This window comes from Ixodes scapularis, unplaced genomic scaffold, assembly GCF_016920785.2.
Source record: "Ixodes scapularis isolate PalLabHiFi unplaced genomic scaffold, ASM1692078v2 PGA_scaffold4__175_contigs__length_147842914, whole genome shotgun sequence".
Classification (NCBI taxonomy): domain Eukaryota; kingdom Metazoa; phylum Arthropoda; class Arachnida; order Ixodida; family Ixodidae; genus Ixodes; species Ixodes scapularis.
In genome coordinates, this window is record NW_024609879.1 from 61977415 (window position 1) to 62002579 (window position 25165).

The 25165-nt window shown below is 43.8% G+C and overlaps 1 pseudogene; it reads right to left on the bottom strand.

Moving 5' to 3' along the window:
* Positions 1-3182: 3182 nt before the first annotated feature.
* On the bottom strand, positions 3183-4688 carry LOC115312748 (annotated as a pseudogene).
* Positions 4689-25165: the final 20477 nt, after the last annotated feature.

Consider the following 25165-nt stretch of genomic DNA (forward strand, 5'->3'; position numbering starts at 1 on the left):
TACAACTAATAACAATTCGGGGCAGTCCTTAAAACAATACCCACACAAACGGGTCATAAAATACATGTTATTGCTTCTCTGCGTAGCACCACTCAGGACGAAGCGAATCAAGGCAGTATCTTCACTTTAAAATACTGTAAACGACTTTATTTTTGTGAGGACCTCATTCTCGCAAAGTTCGCGAATCGCCTACAATTCCGAAAAATAGGTCTCGTGAACAATTCCGGCAAAATGCAAAAATATTAAAATCTATATTGCGATTCCAGCGCGTCGCGAAAATTAGAATTTGCGAATTATTCCAAAACTCCAACTTTGACCTAAATCGCGAAATATTGAGCCCGCGAAAAATAAATATTTTACAGTATTTGTTTTGCCTTTTCATTTTAGTAGTTGACTATTTAATATGGTAGTTATTATCACTATATTAAAGTCATTATTCGCATCACGTACAATGGTGAGTATACACGTTCAGTGAACTAACATTGTGCTAACAAAACCACTCCAAACGTATCTGTTCACAGCACCTGCTGAAGCTTTCCAGCATCAGCAAATGTTGTAGTTGTAGTCCCCGAACCCCGTTTGTGATTGGTGTGCAAGGAACTGATCAGGTGTGTCCTTGATAGAAAAAAGGAAACAATAACATAAACTGGGCTGATTTATCAGTGCGATGCTCCGCAATCCAGTTGACAAACTAATCAAATGTTGTATTTAGGCGCTTCAGTGTAATATCTGCTTGAAGTGAACTTCTAGAAGGGGAGCTTTTCAATATTTTGGTAGTTTAAGTCAAACTACCAAAGTATTGCAGTCAAAAGGTACTTAGAGTATAACACAACAGTATTTACGATTTTCAGGCATTTTAAGAGTATTCTGCACGTATTTTTGATTGCTTCATTTTTTTAGGGTTGGAGTATATTTTGCATGAATTAAATAAATATTTCAAGAAATATACGTGAAAGGTATTTTGTGCCTATTAATTTAGTATTTACATATTTCAAAACGCATGAAGGGAACTTCAAATGTAGTTTAAGTAAAGGTATTTTGAAATGATTTTTAGAAGTATATTTTAGTACTAAGTAAAAAAAAAGAAGTTTATATTTTCGGTCTATTTTTCGTGTACTTAAAATTATGAACTGTATTTCAAATACACTCAAATTAGAATGTGGTATATTTCAAACGTATTAGTTTTCGCTAAGGGTGGTGAGCTTCGGATAAGAGCTTACTGGTGTGCAAACATCATGCTTGTTTGAAACCACTCACTGTTGTAGAGACTCACTGACATCCAGCATTCCAATGAAACGCTGGATGTCCACAAGCCTTTCTTGAACACTGCAAGCGGGAAAGGAACCATAGAATTGTATCGTATTGGGGGACATTCTACAGAGTGTTTTTTTGTATGTTTTACAGACTTTTTTAAAAAAAGCCGTAAAAGCTACATTTACGCAGTCTGTGCACGTGAGTTATATGGCCAGGGCGGCATAGTATAAAAGGCTAATTTGTAATGATCAGTCGGCTTATTACAGAGATGTGCCGGTCTTCTTTCAGAAAACTAGATGGAGGTTCATTCTAGCGCAGTTTTATCCCGCGAATCTGAATATCCCGTTCGTTTTCCACAAAGATATAACTAAACGTGAGAAAACACAAATAAACATCCTACCAAAAGTGACATCGTAAGAAGACCCTTCGGCCGCCAAGCGTGTGTCGCTTAAGGGCTGCGTGTCCAATCGCAAGTTTTCTAGGTATATTCTCCCGCATTGGCACCAGTCGTGAAACATTTTTCTGCCCTTTTAAAAAATAGCATGTGCGTGCGTAGCTTTGATAGGCGCTGAAGATGCGTGAGCAAAGATTTCGAAAGCTGCTTTTGTGACGTCGCTCTCCAGAGAAGTGCTTTCACGGCGCTTTAAAAATGACTCTATGCAGCCTCGGTTCATCAAATTACCAAATAATTTTGATATTTGAGATTCTGGAGGTCAAATGAAGGTTTAAAAGTGTTTTCTCAAATACAAAATTACTTCAGCCTCTCTTTAAGTATTGTATGTTCCTGAAATTTTTAATCAGTGAAAATAAACCCATGGTTCCAATTAGAAACTTGCTAAGCGTCATCAAAACACACTAAATCAACTTTCTTTGTGAAGATATAAGTCAAGAGAAGCATTTTATGGCGTTTTTAAAAAGTGGTCAATTTGGACGCGTTTCCAGACCTCGGTTTCTTACCAGAGCGCATCTTTGCACCTGCGGTCCTGCTGCCCGGTGGCCGCAGTGCGAAGCCGCCCCCTCGCCTCCCTCGTAGGATGGAGGGAAGCAAGGCGCACGTCTTAGCCCCTGGGGAACAGGCCCGTGGGTGCAGAGATGAGCTCTGATAAGAAACTGAAACCTAGAAACTCGTCCATATAAAGCGTTTTTACAGAACGCGTAAAATGCTACCCCTGCATTATATCCTTCTAAAAAGAGATGATTTTGTGGTTTTCAATGACTCAGCAAGTTTCTAATTGAAACCATATTTTCATTTTCACTAATTAAAAAGTTAATTAACAAATTTTATTTAATTATCTGACTGATCGTTACGACTAGGTCCTTATAATACGTACGCCTGGCCGTAAAACTCGCCTGCACAAACCGCATTAATTTAGCTTTCACGACCTTTCTAAACATATATGTAAAGCTTAAAACTAAATCGGCCTGTACAACAGTGAAAAGGCGAAACCAACATGATGGAGCCATATGGCTCCACCATGCTAGTATCGCCTTTTCGCTGGTATAGGATGTCCCATATTACGTTATGCATGCATGGTTCCGTCCGCCTACATGGTTCCGCCATAATCCACTACGCTGGTATAGAGTGTCCCATAATACGATATGCTTGTATGGTTCCGCCTACCTGTATCGTTCCGCCTTAATCCACTATACTGGAGCCGCCTTTTTCGCTTGTATAGGATGTCCCATATTACGGTTACGCTTGTATGAGCCTTTTCCGACATATTTCCGTCATCGAAATTTTCCAACAGGGAGCAGCAGGTAAAGTTGCCAGGTTTGGTTTCCTGAAGGAATGCAGTCACCAACATAGAAGGTCAGACACAGAAAAGGCAGAAAACCTGTGTGGCTGTCAGTTTTATACCTGCCTCTCCACGCAGGAACTGGTTAGGAAGAGGTTCTGGTTTGTTCCGAACGTCACAATGGTCATATTCCTACCTAAGGATGCACTCGTTCAGCTGACGAAGTGAAAAGGAGCCATGTGCAATTAAATAAGCAATAATGTGCTTCAGTGCAAAGGGTATAACACCTTCTGGAACATCGTGCATCACATCTGGGGGCAAGAGCTGTGTTGGATCAAATCCCTGGGATGTGATAGCACAGACTTTCTGAACTCCATACAGTGACCCTGTCGGCAGCCCAGCATTCAACATACTCGTATGGTGGTGGTGTCCAGCTGGTGTGCGCAATGCAAAGTCAGTCTCATCATGCTTGTGCTTAATTTCATGACGTAGTACCATGCAGAACCTGCATATTCTGCCATGACTAAAGCTGCACTGAAAGCCGCCCATCCTATGACTAGACAGGTTGTCACCGGTCATGATGAAGACTGAACCCTTTGCCACTTCACCATTCGCAACTATGCCTTCATTTCCTAGGGTGCTTACATCTTCTAGCAGCGGTGCAAGAATCTTGGGTAAACCATAAGTGGCTACATGCTTGTCTTTGACTAGAAGTGCCAAGGGTATTCCTGCATATGCTGAGCGGAATTTTGCGCCAAAATTCAAGACAGAGGAGTACACTGCAGTCAACTTTTGTTTCCCCCGTTTGCTGCCCAACGGATTGCACACTTCGAATTCATCGCTATACACCAGCAAACACATTTTACTGCTATCACCGGCAAACTAGGCGTGTTCACTAAATGCACTTCCGTCAAATACAGAGCACATGTGGTCGTCTAGTTTCATGTAGGAATTGAAGTCGCCTGACCAAGTTGGATGTTCTAGAATGAGCTTTAAAGCACTGCACAGAGGCACATATGTCATGGTGTCGGCCTTTCCATTTGAGTTAATTCCTAGAGTGACAATGCACGGCTCAATATATGGAAAATGTGCTTTCCAGTATGTCATCCGCCTACCTCTCGTGAGTAGCTGGTCCAGTTGTAGCTCGGACAGTAGCTCATTCACTTTGCCAGCATCCTTGTCGATAGATGCAATCGTACATCTTCGAAAATAGCCTGTATGTAAAACATTACTACGTTGGCTATTTCGTTTAAGGTTTACTCTGGAAGACGCCTCTGCTCTTTCCACTTAAGGATCAAAAGCGCCAATTGCTTAACGTAGTCGCTTGATTTGGGGTTGGGATCATCACCTTCTTCAGCCATCCTTTCTTGTAGCCCCAGTAGCTCCATTCGGTCGAAGTCAGTCTCCGCAGCATCCACATCACTTGGAGCACCACCGTCACTCTGCCTGTGCACTTTGGGCTTCACGAAGAAGCACTTCCTCGGTGTGGGTTGTCTTCTTTTCAAATAGTTTAGTGTGATGTCGATACACATGCTTCTTGTATGACGTGAACAGTTGAAATGTTTTCATGCATCCACTGAGGCCACACATCCAATTGCTTCCATGTCCATGAACAGAGTGGAGGTGTCTGAAGAGCGACCTTAAAGAAAACACACGGTTGCTGTATCTCGGGTAACGATAGTAGCGGACACCTGGCATCTGAAAGAAAAAGAAAAAGAAAAAGGACCATATGAGTAATTTTATACCCCTTGTGATGTTCATTTATATAGAAACAAATGCAGAACACACCATACATTGAGAATAGCCCCAACTCAGAGGAACAGCCCTATCACAAGCACTTCCTCATACCATAACTACGATCATGCACAGTGTACTGACTTTTTTCCTTCTTGGCATTTCTATTCAAAATAATTCATGCTTACAAAGAATATTATGACTACTATTTGGAGAATACAAGGCCAGCAAATAAAAAAGGAGTAACATATGGCCTAAAGTAAGCACAAGCATGATAAAGTTACCCAAAGACAAGACAAAAAAAAACAGGACAGACGCAAAAGAGTGTCGCTGTATCTGTCCCGTCTTTTTCCCCTTGTCTCGCGGTTAGTTTTATCATGATTGCTCACCAGCTCGCCTGCGCCTTAAAGGGCCCATGCAAAGCTCTTCGAGCATCTGCCTTTTCCCCTCTGTTTACCTTCCTGGTGGCACGTTATTGTTATTCCCAGAGTGGCCTCAGTCGCGTGAATGGCCAGAGACGTCCCATTTATGCTTCGAAACAGATCACTGGCAACAAGGACTCGCTGTTCACAGTGCTACACACGGTATTGTTATTCCCAAAGTGGCCTCAGTCGCGTGAATGGCCAAAGACGTCCCATTTATGCTTCGAAACAGATCACTGGCAGTGAGAATTCGCAACCCTCAGTGCTCACGCACGTTATTGTTATTCCCAGGGTGGCCCGCGTCGCGTGAATGGCCAAAGACGTCCCACTTGTGTTTCGAAACAGATCACTAACAGTGAGAACTCGCTGCCTACAGTGCTTATGCACTTTATTGTTATTCCCAGAGTGGCCCGAGTCGCGTGAATGGCCAAAGAGGTCCCATTTATGCTTCGAAACAGATCACTAGCATTGAGAACTCGCTGCCCACAGTGTTTACACACGTTATTGTTATTCCCAGAGTGGCCCGAGTCGTGTGAATGGCCAAAGACATCCCATTTATGCTTCAAAACAGATCACTGGATGTAAGAACTGGCTGCCCACAGTGTTTACACACGTTATTGTTATTCCCAGAGTGGCGGGACTCGTACGAATGGCCAAAGACGTCCCGTTTATGCTTCGAAACTGATCACTTGCACAGTAAGAACTCGCTGCCGACAGTTTTTACACACGTTATTGTTATTCCCAGAGTGGCCCGAGTCGTGTGAATGGCCAAAGACATCCCATTTATGCTTCAAAACAGATCACTGGCAGTAAGAACTCGCTGCCCACAGTGTTTAAACATGTTATTGTTATTCCCAGAGGGGCCTCAGTCGTGTGAATGGAAAAGACGTCCCATTTATGCTTCGAAACAGATGACTAACAGTGAGAGTTTGCTGCCCACAGTGTTTACACATGTTATTGTTATTCCCAGAGTGGCCCGAGCCGCGTGAATGGCCAAAGAGGTCCCATTTTTGCTTCGAAACAAATCACTAGCAGTGGCAGTTTGCTGCCCAGAGTGTTTACACACGTTATTGTTATTCCCAGAGTGGCCCGAGTTGCGTGAATGGCCAGAGAGGTCCCATTTTTGCTTCGAAACAGATCACTAGCAGTGAGAACTCGTTGCCCACAGTGTTTACACACGTTATTGTTATTCCCAGAGTGGCCCGAGTCATGTGAATGGCCAAAGACGTCCCATTTATGCTTCGAAACAGATCACTGGCAGTGAGAATTCGCTGCCCACAGTGTTTATGCACGTTATTATAATTTCCAGAGTGGCCTCAGTTGCTTGAACGGCCAAAGACGTCCCATTTGTGCTTCGGAACAGATCACTAACAGTGAGAACTCACTGCCTACAGTGCTTACGCACGTTATTATTATTTCCAGAGTGGCCTCAGTCGCGTGAATGGCCAAAGAAGTCCCATTTATGCTTCAAAACAGATCAGTGGCAGCAAGAACTCGCTGCCCACAGTGTTTACACACGTTATTGTTATTCCCAGAGTGGCCCGACTCGTCAAATGGCAAATACATCCCATTTATGCTTCGAAACAGATCACTGGCACAGTAAGAACTCGCTGCGCACAGTGTTTACACACGTTATTGTTATTCCCAGAGTGGCCCGAGTCATGTGAATGGCCAAAGACGTCCCATTTATGCTTCGAAACAGATCACAGGCAGTGAGAATTCGCTGCCCACAGTGTTTATGCACATTATTATTATTTCTAGAGTGTCCTCAGTTGCTTGAATGGCCAAAGACGTCCTATTTGTGCTTCGAAACAGATCACTAACAGTGAGAACTCACTGCCTACAGTGCTTATGCACGTTATTATTATTTCCAGAGTGGCCTCAGTCGCGTGAATGGCCAAAGAAGTCCCATTTATGCTTCAAAACAGATCACTGGCAGTAAGAACTCGCTGCCCACAGTGTTTACACACGTTATTGTTATTCCCAGAATGGCCCGACTCGCATGAATGGCCAAAGAAGTCCCATTTATGCTTCAAAACAGATCACTGGCGGTAAGAGGCTCGCTGCCCACAGTGTTTACACCCGTCATTCTTATTTTGTCTATCCGCGCGGACACCATGATATATGCCTACGTGCCAACTGTGCCTACTGCGATCGACTAGTGCCTTGTCGGCAGGGGCACATAATCATTATTTAAAATTAATTATTTTAATTCCTAGAGCTCTAAAATATTTGAAACTTGGACTTTATACTCAGTAACCTTTGAGCATATTCTAAATTGATAATATTTCGTGTGACTGCAGGCTGCAAGTGAGAAGGCGCGCGCACATAAAACGTTTGCCTTACATCTTACCTTTTCACGCTTGCAGGAGGGCCGCCCGGTAGATTACAGCCGTTTTTCCTTTACAAGGGTTCGTTGACTAGCCACGAGTGCAGGGAACACCTCACATTCTCGACTGCGGCCTCTGTTGCCTCGGTCTTGCTGCCGCTGCTATCTGTCACATCGCGCCAGTCACGCAGCGTCCGTCTGCAGTAGGCACTTGTAGTAGAGGCATAGGTAGAGGTACTACATGGCGCCACTCACAAAAGCGCGGGAATCCAGTCTTGCCGTGAGCCACTGGAGCCCACTGCCAGTCATGGGCGTGTTACCCGGAAGCATGCGGTTAGAGAAGCTCGTTTCACGACACCGGGATGCAGTTCGCAGCGGTCTCGGACCGTATCGGGCGATCGACCGGAGATGAGGAGATGATGCAGCTCGCAGCGGTCTCCGAACCGGTTCCCCCAAACTTTCTAATCATCGCCGCCGCTTGGCAACTGGACAGCACCTGCTCTGTCTGGCCAGTACCACCACCACCACCACAAAACCCCTTTGGCTAGATGGCGTGAGCTACCGCCCGTTACAACGGGTAGAGGCTACGGTACAGGCTCTGCTACGCTACAGTACAGCCATTCGTCTACTTTCGTGCTCATACAATCTAGGTGGTGTTTGCTCATTCCCGTTGCTCATTCCCGTTGCTCATTCCTCTCATTCGCGCTAGATTTGACTACGAGACTTGACTTGTTTTTGACGCTTTGGCCGCGTTGGCGCCTACATTAGGCCTACGTTTTACCGGTTTTACGTTGTGCGTCGCATTGGCGGCAGTTTCGTTCTACAACGCGCGGGCTCTTCGTAACAATAATGCCTAAGCTGCGTTGCCTCGTCACCGTCGCCACCGGCAGTTCCCAGACGAAAAGGGCATTGACCGTTCAGAAAGGCTCAATCGAGTGCTTAAAGCAAGCAATCGCAACGTGTCCCGAGCTTGGAAGCCAGGTCCAACTGTCTCGCAGCAGGTTTCAGGTAAGCGGTCGTTTAATGTGGCATTTTCTGCGCAATGTACTGTTTAAAAGAAGAATCTATAGGCTGCTGCTGGACGCTCCACTTAGTTCTGCTGCAAAGTTTGGAAAGCGCAAGTTTCACGACACGAGTAGTAGCGCTATACGGCGGAAGCCTTTGTGTTGTAGCGCGAGCCCAACGACACGTGGATTGAACAGAACGTTTTCACCTAAATTCGGAGTCGGTCGCACCATCTCGTCCGTCCTCAACATCGAACGCGCTACCAATTGGTGACCCGGGCGTAATGTTTTTGATGGGACAAGCCTCCGGCCAGCGCGTGAACCTGTCGATAACGGTCAGGAGGTACCGGTAGCCCTGCGATGACGGTAGGGGTCCGACAAGGTCCACGTGGATGCTGGCAAAGCGGGTGTCCGGGAGTGCAAATCTTGTCAGAAGCGATGGAAACGCTCGACCAAACCATTTGTCTGCGGTCGGTAGGCTGTGTGTGTTCTTCAGGTGAGCGATGCCAAGAAGAGTTGTCAAGCTTCAGAAATGGGCCGACTCGAATTGGCGTCTGCGATCGTTCACGATCTCTGCGGGAACTCCAAAGCGGGAGCTTCAGGTACACAGAAGCGCGGAGGCGACAGTCTCGGCAGGGACATCACGTCACGGTCACCAATTTGTAGCGCGTTCGATGTTGACAACGGAAGAGATGGTGCGACCGACTTCGAGCTTAGGTGAAAACGTTTTGCTTAATCCACGTGCCGTTGGGCTCGCGCTACAACACAGGCTTCCGCCGTATAGCTGTAGTACTAGTGTCGTGAAACTTGCGCTTTCCAAATTATTGCTGTGTTACAACAGCAACTAGTGCACTGCTACCATCATACAAGCGTTCGATTTTCACAACTCTTGCGTGCTTGGCATTTTCAAGTTAACGCCGGGTCGAATATTTTTTTTTCCCAATCAGTTACAACCCAAGTGTGCTGTTACAGGAAGGTGTGTCTAGCTATCGTATGCATCGATTGCAGGTACTAGATGCAGCTTTTGGCGACTATGTAGACCTTGCCCCTGGAGATGAGCTGGCAGACATGGCGAAAGTTTTTGTGCATCAAGTTCCAGCCGCGTCAGAAGAACAACCCTGTTCATCTCAATCTCAGGTGTTTATGCTATAACTGTTTCAGATGAAATGTAACGTTTTCAAGTGATTAACTATAGCTCTAAATTGCTTAGTAGGCACTTCCCTTAGCGAAAAGTCGTTCAAAATCAGTACACTCGAAGTGTACTGAAGTATACTAAAATTATACTTTCAGTGCGGTCTTTGTACTGACTGTATACTTTAAGTGTACTTAAAGTATACTTCCAGTAAAAAAGGCGGTGGACTGAAAGTATACTCGTCCGTACAAAACTAGTACATGTAGTAGAATCGTAGTGCCCGCGGTAAAAAGTAGTTCAAAATCAGTATACAGGAAGTGCACTTAAGTATACTAAAGGTGTACTTTCAGTGCTTGCAGTCGGCGTACTCAAATTATAATAACGGGTATATATATATATATATATATATATATATATATATAGTGCGATTTTTAACATCAACACACTAAAAACGCGATAGATAGGCCGATGCCGTTTTCACAGATTATTTGTGGGGCTCGGTGCACATTAGAGGAGTAAATAAACGTCATATACGTTGTCTAATTAGCTTTCTTAATTGACAGTGTAATTGACCACGTTGAATTTTCAATTTTAAAGGGGCTATGAATAAACTCTAGCCCAACTGAAACAATTTGCGAAAAGGTGACGAGTTTTGGATTATTCATAGCTAAAACTCTGCCTTTCGTCGCCTGATTAAAACAGCGCACTGGACAGAGCGCAGGATGCTATTCTTATGTATTCCCTTCAGTCGAACCGTTGGAAGTATGATGCTGGAGCATCCACCAAAGGCACGCTTACAAAAGAGTGCAACTTCGTTCATGCTGAATGCGACAGCACTTTATGAGTGTTCTAACTTCACTAGAAAATTAAATAATGCATAGAACTTCAGTATGAGAAGTTCTCGCTAACACAAACAAACATGCCATCACCGATATGCCATGTCAAAACCGCTAATTTCCCTCTCCACTTTGCCCGCCCCTGCCGCGCGTGGTTCTTGAATCGAGAGAAAAAGTGCGAAATTTGATAAATAAATATCTTAAAGCCCCTTGCTGTTTCGTGAATAGTTTGATTGCGTTAGGCTCCAATAACGACTGCCTCTAAAACAGCAATAATAAAAAAAGTAAATTTACGGATTTTAATTACTTAAAAAGATGTTGCCACGGTTATTCACCCATGTAATGTCCGCCGAGTCGCACGACACACATGAAAAGTGCATCAACATGACATGAGCCCCCAATTTTCCTAAAACCAGTTGGTTAAAAAATATCACCGGGTATAGCTGACATAATGTGACAAAGGGATGCTTCATTTCTTATTTCAGTGCAGACCACGTGGTCCAAACGTTCCCCGGGAAACGACCGGCACAGTCATAGCATACTTACGTTGCATGATGCAACATGGACCTACGCCTAAAAAAAAGCACAAATAGAAAAATTAGCTACACTGTACGCCACGGAAAGTAGCGTTATCTAACTTGTCAATAATTATTTTAGCTAGTCATTTCTACTATATTTATCAATTGAACAGTGTACTTTTATTGCAAAGATAGCTTTTATTTTCTCTGAGTTGTGTTTGTTACCTTTATTGAAGAATAAAAGTTTACTGTAAAAAAACTGTTAGCACTATTCGGAAGCTGGGCGATCGAGGGCAATCGCATTAAGTGTTTGATGCTGCTGATGAAAAAGCATGCACATGACTTTGTTTTCAAGGTGCACCGCCACTTGCGAGCTGCCTCATAGGCTAGTAGACAAATTACGTTTGTAGGATAATCCGGTGTTTTTGTAATGCAGGTCTCATCGTACTATACGCTGTTTCAGATATCTGCATCCACAGCAATCAAAAGAGCAGGAGGCAAAAGAAACCACGGCTAATAATGGGGACATAAGATCCTCCACCTTGCATGGTCGCATGCAGCGCAAATCAACTTCCGAACCGCGTAAGCGAAGTGATGTTATGAATGGAAGCTCGCTCTGAAATTGGCTGGAGAAATCGGCGCCTTTATGTAACAACCTCAAGCTTTCACCGAAAGTGCTTCATGGTGTAGATTTATCTTGCAAAACTCTAAGACATCTCAATTCACGTGAAAAGAGATTGACAATTGCAACAACGAACAACACCGTCGATCGAGATTTCCACACTAAAAAATCGACGTAAATTTAACGTGTCTTTCCCTCGTCAAAAAAGACGGGCACGCTAATTGTTTCAAAACACGAGGTTGCCCTCATTATTTACGTGCCGCGAGAGCCGATCCTTCCAGAAAAGCCGAAATACCAGCGGTGCAAGCATGCGCTGATGAATCAAAATAGCCTTGGCGACAAGGGAGAAATTGCTTGATATAGTTTCGGTTTTACACTGAAAAAGAAAACCGAAAGTTTAGATAAAACCTAAGATAGACTAAACGTTTTGTTAATATTTTACGAATATAATAAAGTGACATTATTATTATTAATATATTGATTTGCTTAGTTTTGTCTTCAAAAAAAAAAGAACAAAAAGAGGAGACTTTTGAAAACTGCGCAAAACCATCGCTATTGCAATCAGCTTCCGTTCGGCCGCCGTTGGATTTCAGAGAGTTCGAGCATCGCTTCCTTTTTACGTTTTAGCCGTTTTTGCGGATATTTTAGATATCTTCCTTACGAATACCGTGTTCAACAATAGCAAGCGATTACTGAGAGCTGTGAGACACAGCGTCGCAAGTGGCGGACAGTCATGGCCGACTGGTGCAAGCGAAGGTGAGGAAGTTCCTTTTGTTTCTGCGAAGTGCGCCGCTGTTTCAAACTTTGTCTTGTACCGTGTGCTTGCTAAGCTATGCTTGACTCTTACTTTGCTATACCCGGTTTTATTTCCTTATTTGAAAAGAGCGTATCTTCAAAATTTATGGCTCTCTCCGCAGAGGGAGAAAGATTCGCGTGCGGCGGAACCGAGGGCCAGCCGAGGGCCTGTCCTGGGCGCCGTCCCTACGACGGTCGCCCGACGACGCTTTTGCGGAGCGTTCAAGTACAGTCTGACGGCAGTTCAAGCAATCACAGGTCATGCTAGTTCTGAGGTGTGGTTCCAACAGTCTCTCGTCAACGATTTGTTTCATAAAGCGGGAGCGCGAAAAACGTTACAAGAGCGAGCAGCATGATTTCTTGCCCGTGCTGATGCCTGTGCCGTAGAGACGGACGATCTCTTTGCGTATGCCGAAGCGGCACGCTTTCCAAGTTTCCGATTTTGTGTTGTGAATAAAGTGAGTTTGGATGTCACGTTTTTAGTGGCGGCGAAAGCCGCTACAAAAGGCAGAGCAGTTAGAAAAAGCAAAAGCATGAAAAAAATGTTAAAAGGACCTGAATATCCGATGGAGTTGAAAGACTACCAACGTACCAACTCGCCCAGTTATTCTTCGTCAAAGAATAATAGCCAATACTAATGAATTAAATAAATGCCAACTTTTAATTGGTTAGAAATTTATAATTGATGCAGTACAGCCCTACCCTGCTCTAGTGCTTTTATGATATCAGATAATATGTAAATATATAGGATAGTTCACAGCAACCATTTATGTCCGACCCATTATATTGAATCTTTTCTCTAAAAGCTCGAAGTTATATAAAGAAAAAATACTTATCATAAATTAAGCCGCACCACTGAATGTGTAATAGCGTATGACTTGTATCTGTGTTCACAGCAAAAGAAAAGGAGGCATTAAGAAAATGCCAATCATTTTGTTTACTCTGTGCTAGAGCTTCTTTCAGGTATCAGGTTTTCAGAAACGATATTGTCCGATTTTCCTCGCCCTTTTGTCAGGATGAAGTTGTTACTATCTTGCCTTCCTCACATAGTGGTCCTTTGAGCGAATTATGTGATGTTATATCATAGAGTGGCATAGGGTAATTTTCTCTTCTCTTTTTACGCAGGATGTAATGGCATACCGTCATCACAAACGAGAGTGTACAGTGAGGCATGCTCGGAAACTTGAATAAAGTGATAAGTAGGATTTCAATTTCTGTCTTCTCAATTACGCGAAGAACACTGATCATAATGTTTGTATGCTACACATACATACTTTCAGTTGAAAAATGCAGTGCACCTCTTCTTTATGGCTTTTCTCACACAGTTTCAGAAGACGCCGGTACGTCATTCTCACGAGGAATAGAGCTGCCAAAGATTTCCTCGTTAACTTCCGGACTCATTTTAAGAGTGATGCACTCTTAAAAGATGGTGGTTGCGCCTCTGCATTATCATCATCAACTGAGTTCTCAACGGCGTTAACATTTCAGCCGTTCAAAGAAACACCTTTGAAAAGTCAGCTTTTTAAATGCAGGCGCCGATTTTTCTGGTCAATTTGAGACCGTTCTTTCCATTCAGAACGCCCGACATACACGGCGTCCCAGATAACTTGCACCATACTTAAAAAAACACCGGAGGGCTCTGCAGGAGTGAAGTCAACTGTCGTTAGCAAGTGTCTTGAGAAAGTGCACAGATTTTTTTAATGCACCTGGTTATGTAAATAACTAAGATTAATGAGCTAACCTTTAAAATATTCTTTTATGGGCCAAGATGTCAATTGTAAAGTTGCAAGGCGCATTGAGAAACACCCAATTAAAGTGTTTGAAACATAATATGTTTTCGTGCTTTTTTCCGGCCTGCAAAGAACGTACATTCGCGGCGCGCTCGCACGCCGTGATTGGGGAAGCGAGTTGTCACGCGGTATTTTTTTGTATTTCGCGGGCGTTTTTTTGAAGGCTAGGAAAAAGGAGCATGGTTTAATTGGGTGTTTCTTAATGCGCTCTACAACTTTCCATTTCACACCTCGGCTTTTAAACAAAGATTTCAAAAGTTAACTTGTTACTGTTAATTAAATAAATACGCGCACAAAACAATTTCGTGCACTTTCGCAAGAGACTTTCTAACAGTGTACAGATGGTTTCACTCCCGCAGAACGCTCCGTTTTTGTTTTTTTAAAGTTTGGTGCAAGTTATCTGGGACACTCCGCATATATGTACTAATAGTGTACATTTAGTACACTAAAAGCATACATGAAGTGTACTAAACGTGCACTTATAGTATGCTAAAAGTACACTCGAGGTGCACTTATGGTATACTACATATGTACTTGGGGTGTACTAAAGGTATACTATTTTGTTTCATAGAAGTGTGAAACTAGTACGATTTCAGTACATAACCTAAGTTCACTATAGTATACTTTCAGTATACTGATTTTGAACGACTTTTCGCTAAGGGTTACTAAATCTCTAGTGTGTTGCATAACCCAATGAATCATCGATAGCTTTTCCTGGGCTTAGGAGATGCCATCACACGCCACAGGCGAGGTACCACCAGATGCTACAGGAGTTTGCTCTAATGTCAGCGCAATCGAACTGTAAGCGCATTTCGGTTGTTTGACCAAGCATTATAAGTTTTATTTTTTATTTAGAGTCTTCACTATGACTATATTGGTTTCAGTGAATTTTAATGGGAACAACAGTCATTTGGCGCACAAAGTAAACTTCTTGAAGTGAAATTTAAGATTAAACGATCAGTGCAAAAAAAAAAGATTTTTTTTAAACAGCCTAATTGGGACAAGCATGTCCCAAAACAAATCTTCCCCGAAAAAGCAAATTTTTTTTGGCAATATTTACGCCACAGGAGGTAATTTAGTCGGACTCACAACCTCTCCACATTTGACACTCCCGCTCCTTCGACGTGCGCATAGTGGCTGCTATACGTTACTCCGTGACGTATAATACCAACTTTGTGGCGCGCGATTTAAAACGAACGAAATAGCCACAAACTAAAATCAGTCCCGCGCAATAAATATTGCTGTAAAAAATTTTGTTATTGTTGAAAAAAAAATGTTTTGTAATATGCTTGTCCCAATTAGGCTGTTTAAAAATACACTTTTTTTTTACAGGTACCCCTATAGCTGTGAGGACATAAAAGAAGTAACGGCAGTTTGATATTTTATACCCATGTTACGGGTTAAAACAAACAGAACGGGATTATTAAAAAAACATGCTTTTCGTGTAATACTCACCAAAATATGAGGCGCTGGAGAAAACCAGGGCCGCTAAACTCGTCAAGCACAACTCTGTGCCCAAAGTTTGCGGAACGCGCTAATTGAACTCTCGCGACGCTGACGTCCCGCCGAGCGAGGTGTCAATCATTTGAACGCTCATTTTTTTTTAGAGAGGCAGAATGTAGCAAAGTTCATCGAGGTGCGCGTGAGGGGCGCGAGGAGCCCGCTGATTGAACGGCTTCGCCGATGACGTAGCGCCCGTTTGTCCCTACATCCCTACGCCAAGCTAAAATTAATGCTTTGCAGATTGTCCCTAGGCCACCGGCTGACGCTCCAAATCCCTCCTAAGTTTCTGTTAAAAAGAAACCTCGTTTGTCGAAGTTGTAGCTGACGTCATAGCGACGTTTCCGAACTTTGCGAGAGCCGTGGTTGGAGCTCGAGATCTTCGCTTCGGATCGAGGCGAAGTTAAACTTTGTGAACATGGCGGTGCCGTACACTGCGGCCGTGCTTATCTTCCGCCATCGTTGGCGTCGCTACTGAAACCACCGGGGACGCCTTTCAACTCCCCGACGACGACTTTTGGCGACAGTACCGGCTATCGAAAGCCGTTGGGTGTTGACTCTGCGAGGAGCTTCGTTCGACGCCTGGACTTCGAGGCGGCGGACAATTGCGTCTACCATGACCGTGGAACCACAAGTTCTCTGTGCGCTCCGGTTCTTCGGAACCGGTAGCTTTCAAGGCATGGTGTCGACTGACGAGCACCTGTCAGTCTCCCACATGACTGTAAGCCGGGCTGTCAGAGTTTTTGCGGCTACCATCGTTTTATTCTGCAATATCTGAAGAGGTACTAATAAGCTGGTACAATTCAGAATGTTTGAAAACAAAAAAGAACCGGGGTAATTCTTGGGTAGGGTCGAGGTCTCCCGGCAGCCGGAAGAATTATTGCCCCGAAATTCTACTGGCAGTCGTCACTCATTGGCGGTCAAATCAGTTCATCGAACGACGTGTCATCGACAGATCGTTTCATCGGCACGCGATGTAATCACATGAAAGAGATTTTCTTCCGTTAGAGGTATATACACATTAAACATTTCCTCACCTTTATACATGTAAGTGGGGTGTCCCATAACTAACACCCTAATAAGTGTAGCAATAGTCCTTATAAAAGAAATGTAAACCTCACACCTTTAAAAATGAGTGATTTTTTAAACACGTTTCTTAAAACGTGTGATAATGCACTACACCTTTTTATAAAGATGTAAAACTACAATACCCCTTCTTGTCAGGCACGTAGCTATGGGGGGGGGGGGGGGGGAGGGGCCATAGGGCCCTCCGAAATCTTCCATTTGCTGAGGCCTCCTCTCCCCCCTCCCCCTCATAAAGCACTTTGTCATGGAACCCCCCCCCCCCCCCCCCCCAAAACAAAATCCTCGCTACGTGCCTGCCTCTCGTCAAGGTTTAATTACCACAGTACCTTCCTTTTTTGGGGTGTACACAGTGGCCCGGGACCCAATAAAATGACAGAACAAATAAATTACGCAAACAAGTCGCCACAGCAGCACGCTGCTTCTTGGCGAGTGTCGAAGCAATTTCAGCCGAAAACCGGCTTCAATATTGGCCGGATGTACGGTTTTGTAATCCCTGGAGAAGGGGAACAAGAGGGACAAAGGACAAACATAAATCTCCAAACACAGCTAGGTGACTGGTGAGCGACGGAAAAAATCCGCCTGGTCCGGGTATCGAACCAGGCGGATTTTGTCTTGTCCAGCTCGCTTGCACCTTTGCATTTATTTGCATTATAATTACACCTTTAAATTGCAAGCTTCACCCTTGTTGGTGTTAGACTGGTGGCAGCTGATAAAATCCGTTTGCTCTACTGACGTCTAACCCCTGGTTAGCTCAGTTGGTAGAGCGCTCCACTTGTAATGGAGAGGTCCCGGGTTCGATACCCGGACCAGGCGGATTGTTTCGGTCGCTCACCAGCCACCTAGCTGTGTTTGGAGATTTATGTTTGTCCTTTGTCCCTCTTGTTCCCCTTCTCCAGGGATTACTTTCGTCATTCTTGTCCAGCTCGCTTGTACCTTTGCATTCAATTGCATTATAATTATAACTTTAGTCCCCCGATCATATCTGCCACTGTGTCGGCACGGCTGAAATATTCTACATTGCCGCTTTGCGCTCTGCGTTTGTTTTCGTACCAGTGACGCCTACATGCATTAGCGCCGATGGGACGAACTGAAGTGCCATTTTACACTCGCGGGTATGCGGTACCAATTTCGTTGGAGAAATGCCCTCCAAAGAAGTTTCGTCCCCATCGTACTTGTCGATGATATTTCCGGACAAGTATGGCATGCAATCTGTACTTCATGTAGAAAATTCGAACGGTAAAAAAAAGATGTGACAAATATGAATCGAAGGAAAACTACAATGAAACTTGGAATCACTGGAGAATGGACGATTGAGTATGCAAGTTTATGTGGTGTGCTTTCTTTTTTGATCAGCCTCTTTTTGGATGTGGAAACGCTGACACCCTGAGTTCTGTAGACAACATTTTTTTTCTCGGCTTTAGAGCCACCTATCACAAAGTTGTTCGAACTGGAAGTACCGTCAATTGGTCCCTTCCTACCTGTAAATGTGCACCTCCCATGATGAGTGGTATTATCTTGACAGCCTTTGACGGTCAAAACTGGTTCCCATTTAGTTACGCCGCCCAAACTAAATTTCCACTTGGTTTCACCATGCCACCTCTTTTTGGTATAATAAGTGTGTCAAGTTACGGTCATGTCAAGTACCTGTGTGTAAAAAAATCAGCACCTCGCGCAACAGGTTATTACATAACAGCTGACCGCAAAAGTCTTTGACGGCCAAACCGTGTATTGACCGACAACTTTTTTTTCTCGGCTTTAGATCCACCTTTCGTAAAGTTGTTTCAATTAAGAGTACAGTCCACTAGTCCCTTCCTACCTGTAAAGTCTCCACCTCCCACAACGAGTGGTATTCTCTTGACAACCATTTCATGGTCAAAACCGCTTACCATTTAGTTACGCCGCCCAAAACAAAATTTCCACCTGGTTTTCCTATGCCACCTCTTTTTGGTATAATAAGTGCTGTATCATGTTACTGTCAAGTTCAAGCACCTGTGTGCCCAAAACTGCACTTCGCACAGCCCGGTTATAACACAACATTTTGGGTCCAATATTGGATATCCCGTACAGCTTCATTTCTTTATTCGTTAGAAACGTAACTTTTACACTTGCTGTATTAATGAAACTTGGCACACTTCGTGCACAAACTTAATGAACATCTCGCCCGCCTCTAATTATCATCGTTCCAGCAGCCCCGTTTACAGAGACGGGCGAAACAAATTTCCCACTCAAAGCAATTATGGTGGCGGCCGTCTTGCTTTGTGCAAAATTGCTCCAACCCCTTTTTTCGGTCGGAACTTGAGAAATTACCCCTAATAATGACTTAAACTCAATATATAAGTGGAGAACAGCTAGATGCCCTTCTTAGGTCTGCCCTAGCATTCATGCAACGTCACCCTCAACGTATCGGCTCAAAAAGCAAAAGTTTCGTCTGTGCACGCTTCCGCCGCCACAGCTTCGCATGCGAAAAGGTGCCGCAAGTTGCTGAGCGCGCCTTACTGTCGAACGCCAGCTCCTTCGCTAGCGGCGCTACGCGCGTTTTTCAAAGCGCCCCCCTATAGTTCCCGCACGGAGCATATAAACCCGTGAAGCCAGCAAGGGCTGATGCCATTCCCCAAACGGCTTCTGCTCAGTCAAAGCCGAATTCGGTGTTCCTGTCACCCACGCAAACGACTCTCGGGTAGTTTGCAGCTCTACATTCACGTAAACCTACGGGTTTCCAACCCATCTACCTCACAGGCATGCGAATCTGAAAGGTCGCAACTCGCCCGCGAAGGCAAGACTTAGGCCTGGCGACAAGTACTGACGCACGTACGGCGGCGGCCGACGAATACAGCGCTGACGGTGCGGTCCCGCGTAGCAGCGTGAAGCGCAAAGCTGAGTATTCCCGGAGGGGGGTTCGACTATCATGGGTAGGTCTATCTTCATTTCACCGGGGTGCCTTAATACGTGCTTTTACCTAAGGGGAGATGTCCTGGGCCAGCCCTAAGCAGTACGCACATTAAGGCATCCTAGGTGAAGCACGAAACGAAGTATAGGCTGTGCCCATGATAGTCGAACCTTTCCGGAAATACTCTGAGGAGGCACGACGACCTTGGGTGACCAGACGCCGCTTGGGGAAGGGCGCCAGCTGTTGAAGGCTTCACGGGTTTATACCGTGCGTCCTTCCATCCATCCAATGCTCGTTGCCACAGTGACGGCGATGGAAGCAGACGGATTTTACGCTGCGGAAGCACACAGCGGTTTAGTGGTATGCGGTGCGTGCTTCGGCCTTTTCCCAGCGCTCTTCAATGGTTGAAACGTGAACGAGAAGAGTTCGGAATAAGGACTTAACGCAAAAAGCTGGTTTTCTCTGGCGCCTCATATTTTAGCGAGTATTACACGAAAAGCTCGTTTTTTGGCTATTCCATGCCCCGCTTTGTAATCCGTGATCTGGGTCTGAAGTATCGATGTATCGATAACTGTGAAGAATCAGGACTGCACTGGCTATAGTCCCTATGCAGTAACAAAGTTCAGGGTTATCACCGGGCCCATTCTTTTCTGTTCCGTCCTTATACGTTTGCACTGTGCCTTCATTATGAGCTTATAAAAATATTCAACCTCTTCCCCAGCTTTGTCTTACTATTGTTCAGCTTGGATCGGCCTTTACCATTTTGATAAATTATGCTGAAACCATCGACAGAGCCAATTTTCATTATGAATAAATGCTGAATAAAAGCTCATCAATTTTAGTGGGCTTAGCTGAGGTAAAACATCCTGGCTATAAATGCCCGCCTGATATATTTTGAGGGAAATGCTGTTTAAAATATTTCTTTTAGCCCTGCCTACTCAGATAATGATGGCAACAGCTTCACCATGCCAAGCTTCGGGTCACTACACGATGTGATCGTGGCTGGCAAAAGGCTAGAATCACAGGTCTACCGAGGAATTGTGGACACATTGTTCGCTGCAATGGTCAAAATATCGGTGTAAGTGGTACTAGCAGTTATTGTCCAGGGCATGTAACTGTTCAACTTCATTGCGTGGAGCTAGTGTTTTGACTGATCTTATGCAGTTTCCTACATATGCATCACTTTTACACAAATTGTTTTACTCCTTGTCATATGGAGGTAAGATATTCACACATAATACTGTGACATTGTTACAGAGTTCCAACTTCAAAGTTTTACACCAAGGTTTGTGCTCAGTTGATCAAGAAGTACCCAGAGCTCGCGGATGTCATTGGAAATGGATACGTAAGGATATTTCTTTTTCCTATGTATACTGGTCTGCCCTTATATTACATAATTAGTCCTACAATTATATTTTCGTGTTATTGTAGTGTTGTTGCAACTATGAGTGTTCAGTGGGAAGAAAGTCACAACATTTCTGAGTATCACGCAGTCAATGGGCCTAATTACCTATAGTTATTGATGTTGTGATACAGTCAACAGATGGACATACAAATCTGCAAATTTAATGTTGTTTTTTTCTGTAGATCTGAGGAATGTATAATGGGAAAAACTGAAATGAGACCATTTGTGTTCTGAGAAATGTTTTATGACTTACTATTAATAAAAGGCTTTAGAATAGTCGTTACACGGTATAATTAGGGTTCGGCGTTTTTGGTTTAAATCGATAAAGACCGATAAAAGTATGCCGAATTCATTTTCGGAAATTCGATTTTAACCAGAAACGTTGAGTATTTGAGAGTAGTATTGTGTGCGAAGTGGTGTGGTGGCTTAACCGGTTGACAATGTTGAGGGGGAGTTTGGGCATGTCTTCTGGATGAAATTTGTGTTGTTCGTGATCCACTCTTTCAGCATCAAGTTTGTTGTTGTCCTCTCAAGATAGGGTTTCAACTGTTGGCATTGCACTTAATTCCTTTAATTTTTTTCCTCAAGAGACGAAAAGGGTGGGTCGTCTTGCCTGATCTGTTTTAGGTGCCTTATACTGTAAAAGACATAAAAAAAGCTTCTTTTTTAACACATTTCATCAAGCTTCCAGTATGTTTAGAGGAAATACAGTTTGTTGCTGTACGAGCTTGTTGCCAGCAGAAACTAACCAGCTTTGACAGTCCTCAAAGTGTGAAGGAAGAGACGGCATACCAAGAATTATCCTTGTTTAGAGTTGCTCGCCACATCAAAATGAAAACTGTAAACTGTCTTAATTTGTTTAAGTAAAAATAAAAAGATAGCAACAGATAAAACAAAACAACTATATGCCTAATGTACTACATTTTGGACAAGCAGACATAAATAAAGTGCATATTTCGTCAATACATATTCACCAATAAAAACCGGTTAACTTGTATTTTTATATATATTCACCGATAAAAACCGAAAACATCATTTCAAAATAAAAATCTAAAAAAGTGTGCAGAGTTTTAGAAAAATAAAAGCCGAAAACGCAGATCCCTAGCTATAACTGATCAGAAAATTAACCCTGCTTCCCCAAATGGCACCTCTTTCAGGAAGCAGTGAGGCCAGCTACTTACTTTCAACTAGCACCACTAAAGAATGAGATTGAAGATTTGCATTTCTCTTATTTAAATAAATGAAAATAATGAATTGTTGTCGGTGATAGTATTTGAAAGCCAGTTGCAGCCAAATCCGTTGTAACTAGGCGGGGGGGGGGGGGGGTATAAAAACAAGTATCTAGATTAGATGTGTATTAGCATTGCATTCTTTGTTTTCTGTACAATTTTTATGATTCCTGGAGAGCTTCCTTGAGGTCAAAGTTCAAGAATCTAAGACGGGGACTATCGGATGATGCAAGAGTGGCTGAAAACAAAAAAAAATTCGGGGCACAAAGAAAAACTGATCAGAGCTCAGCGACAGCTGCAGTCCTGCACCGAAACAAGAAGCTGAAGCTGGTAAGGGTTGCCTGAGGGAATACTAGCTACTTGCACAAAGTGTGGATTTATACCTTTTCAACGTGGCCGCCGCCATCTTCCAATCGCGGCGCGGACAGGGACGAATCCGAGAAGGGGGGGGGGGCAGCCCCCCCCCCCCCCCTTTATGGAGGGTAACTTGTCATGGGTGGACCCCCCGGTACACGGAAAGAATGGGACAATAGTATCCTTACAAATCCCCCCCTAAAAAAGAAACACACGAAAACTGAGTTCTGGATTCGCTTTTGGGCGCGGACGGCGCCGCTTGATTGGCTACAGCGCGGTCGCCATTTTGGTATCCATGAAAACGAAACCAGGACGAAAGTCACGCTTCCCTGACCGGTAGCTGTGCCCTGACGATCACTAATTCAATTCTTTCCACACTGCTTCTGTTCTTTTTCCTCGCTGACTCGTATCTGTATAGCTATAATATTTTGTGATGGTGTTGGCTCGAGACAATTTAAAATACAAGATACTCCTGTGCATCGTGGACAATAAAAGGTGAAGAAAGGCTGTTGGAAGCTATACTTTCCATTGAAAAGTGGAAAGAAATACAGGTGTAGGTTCTACCTTGTTCCCATAAAGCAGTGGTTTTCAACCATTCATGTTTCGCGGATCCCTTGTGGATCGCCGAAGATGATGGGTGACCCCGTTCGTAGCGACGGGAAGAGAAAGGTCTAGATTAATTATGATAATGATTCAATAAATCAATATAGGTAAGTGCTAGACTTCTGTCATTGACATACACACGAAAAAACACACTCGAAGGTTGGAAAGTTCCTTCTCAATCTAGAAAAAAGTACAAATTTTACTGCCGGGCTTGACTAATGAGGCAGGGCTTCGCAGACCTCTAGAACGCCTTTGCGGACCCCCATTTGAGAGCCACTGCCATGGAGGATCAATATCATTTTAAATAAATGTATAAAAGGTTTTGTTGGTAGCTTATGTAATGGAGCGCACCATTATTTGTTATACTCTATTTCAATCACATCCAATTTAGGACATCACCGTTCCTGCTTCGGCTTCTGGTGAGGACGAGACAAGCCTCGCAGCCCATGGGAAGTGGCTCAGAAACGAAGTGAAAAAGTCTCATCCCGATGAAAACCAGATCAAAGAAAGGATGGATCTGACAGCAACAGCAAGGCTGGTTGAGTTAACCACTTTGAGGATGGACGGCGTGAAAGAAAAGTATCCCTACCTAATGGACTTTGACCGAGTAAGTCGCCACTTCCGTTTCTTTTTCTTTTTTTAGTGTAGTCACGGGAAAATGGGTTAATCTAGAAATACGGTTTGCAAGCATGTCATACAATCTGAACTTTACTTCTTTATGCTCATCTCGTCTGTCAACGTTTACTGGCCCCTTGTCACATTCTCTTGTATATAGCATTTGTACAGATATTTTTTTCGCAACAAGTTTTGCGTAACCATAACAATACTTGAAAAACAAGCTAGCTGTTGTGATTCATGGTAATAAAAACCAGAGTCTCCTTTTGTGTGCCTCAGTCTTGGGTTTTTGTTACTATAAAATTCTGCTTCATTTTTCTATCCTATAATGACAATAGCTGTGGCACATAATAAGGGTACTGCCATTTCTCTGCCCTATACAGTTTTCTGTATGAGTGCAAAACATATTTTCAGACCGTGTTTGCTTATAAGAACAGTGCCGTCCAATTTATCAATCTTGGTAGTGACACTGACTCCAGGACATCACCTTTTCAACAAGCATTCTGTTAAAATCTTCTTATATGACCCAGAGCTTCACAATGTATCTATTTTTTGATTGCAAACTTATTTCATGGAACCACTAAAGTAGGTGTCAATATCAGTGGAATATCAGCCCAGAGCAAGCATATTATAAACCATAATGACTTGTTGACCTGGTTGCAAGTAATAGGTGATTCTGCCTTGGTCGCCTGTAGTTTTAATTTCATGGCGCGCAGGGAGTTCTAGAGCTACAAAAACAGGAGTTTTCCAAATTCTCTTGTTTGTGTGGATATGCAGAAATTCGGTCAGTGCCGCACGTTTTCATTATTGAGCATGCTAGGTCCGTCTACTGTGACCATGTACTGCTGTCCTCAATATGAGATAGAACACTCTGAATTGTTCGATCGTCCCTACCTCTACCTTGAAGCGACTTCAACGAGAATAAAGGTTGGTTAGGATCTTTTTAGAGGCACCTCAGATGCCTTTAAACACAATCTTTACCGGAATATGTGCTGCTACGATTCCTTCTAGATGTACCCCCCTTCATTCCGAAGTAGTAAGTTTTTCAGGAACGCCGGCTGGTGGCGGCGATGCCGTGCACGCCGCCACTTTGAACTGCATTGGCGAAGCCCATTCAGTTTGAACTGAGGTAGGGGAGCTCAGTTGAACTGAATAGTCATTAGTGGCTCAATCGCAGTTCGCTTGTAACTCCGTTCGGTCCCGATTGAGTAAACTGCAATTCACTCGACAGTTCGAAGAACCCGTGTAACTAGGGTATAAAACAGACTTTATCGTCATTCCAGTTTATGGGCTCAGTCTTGTTAACTGAATAAG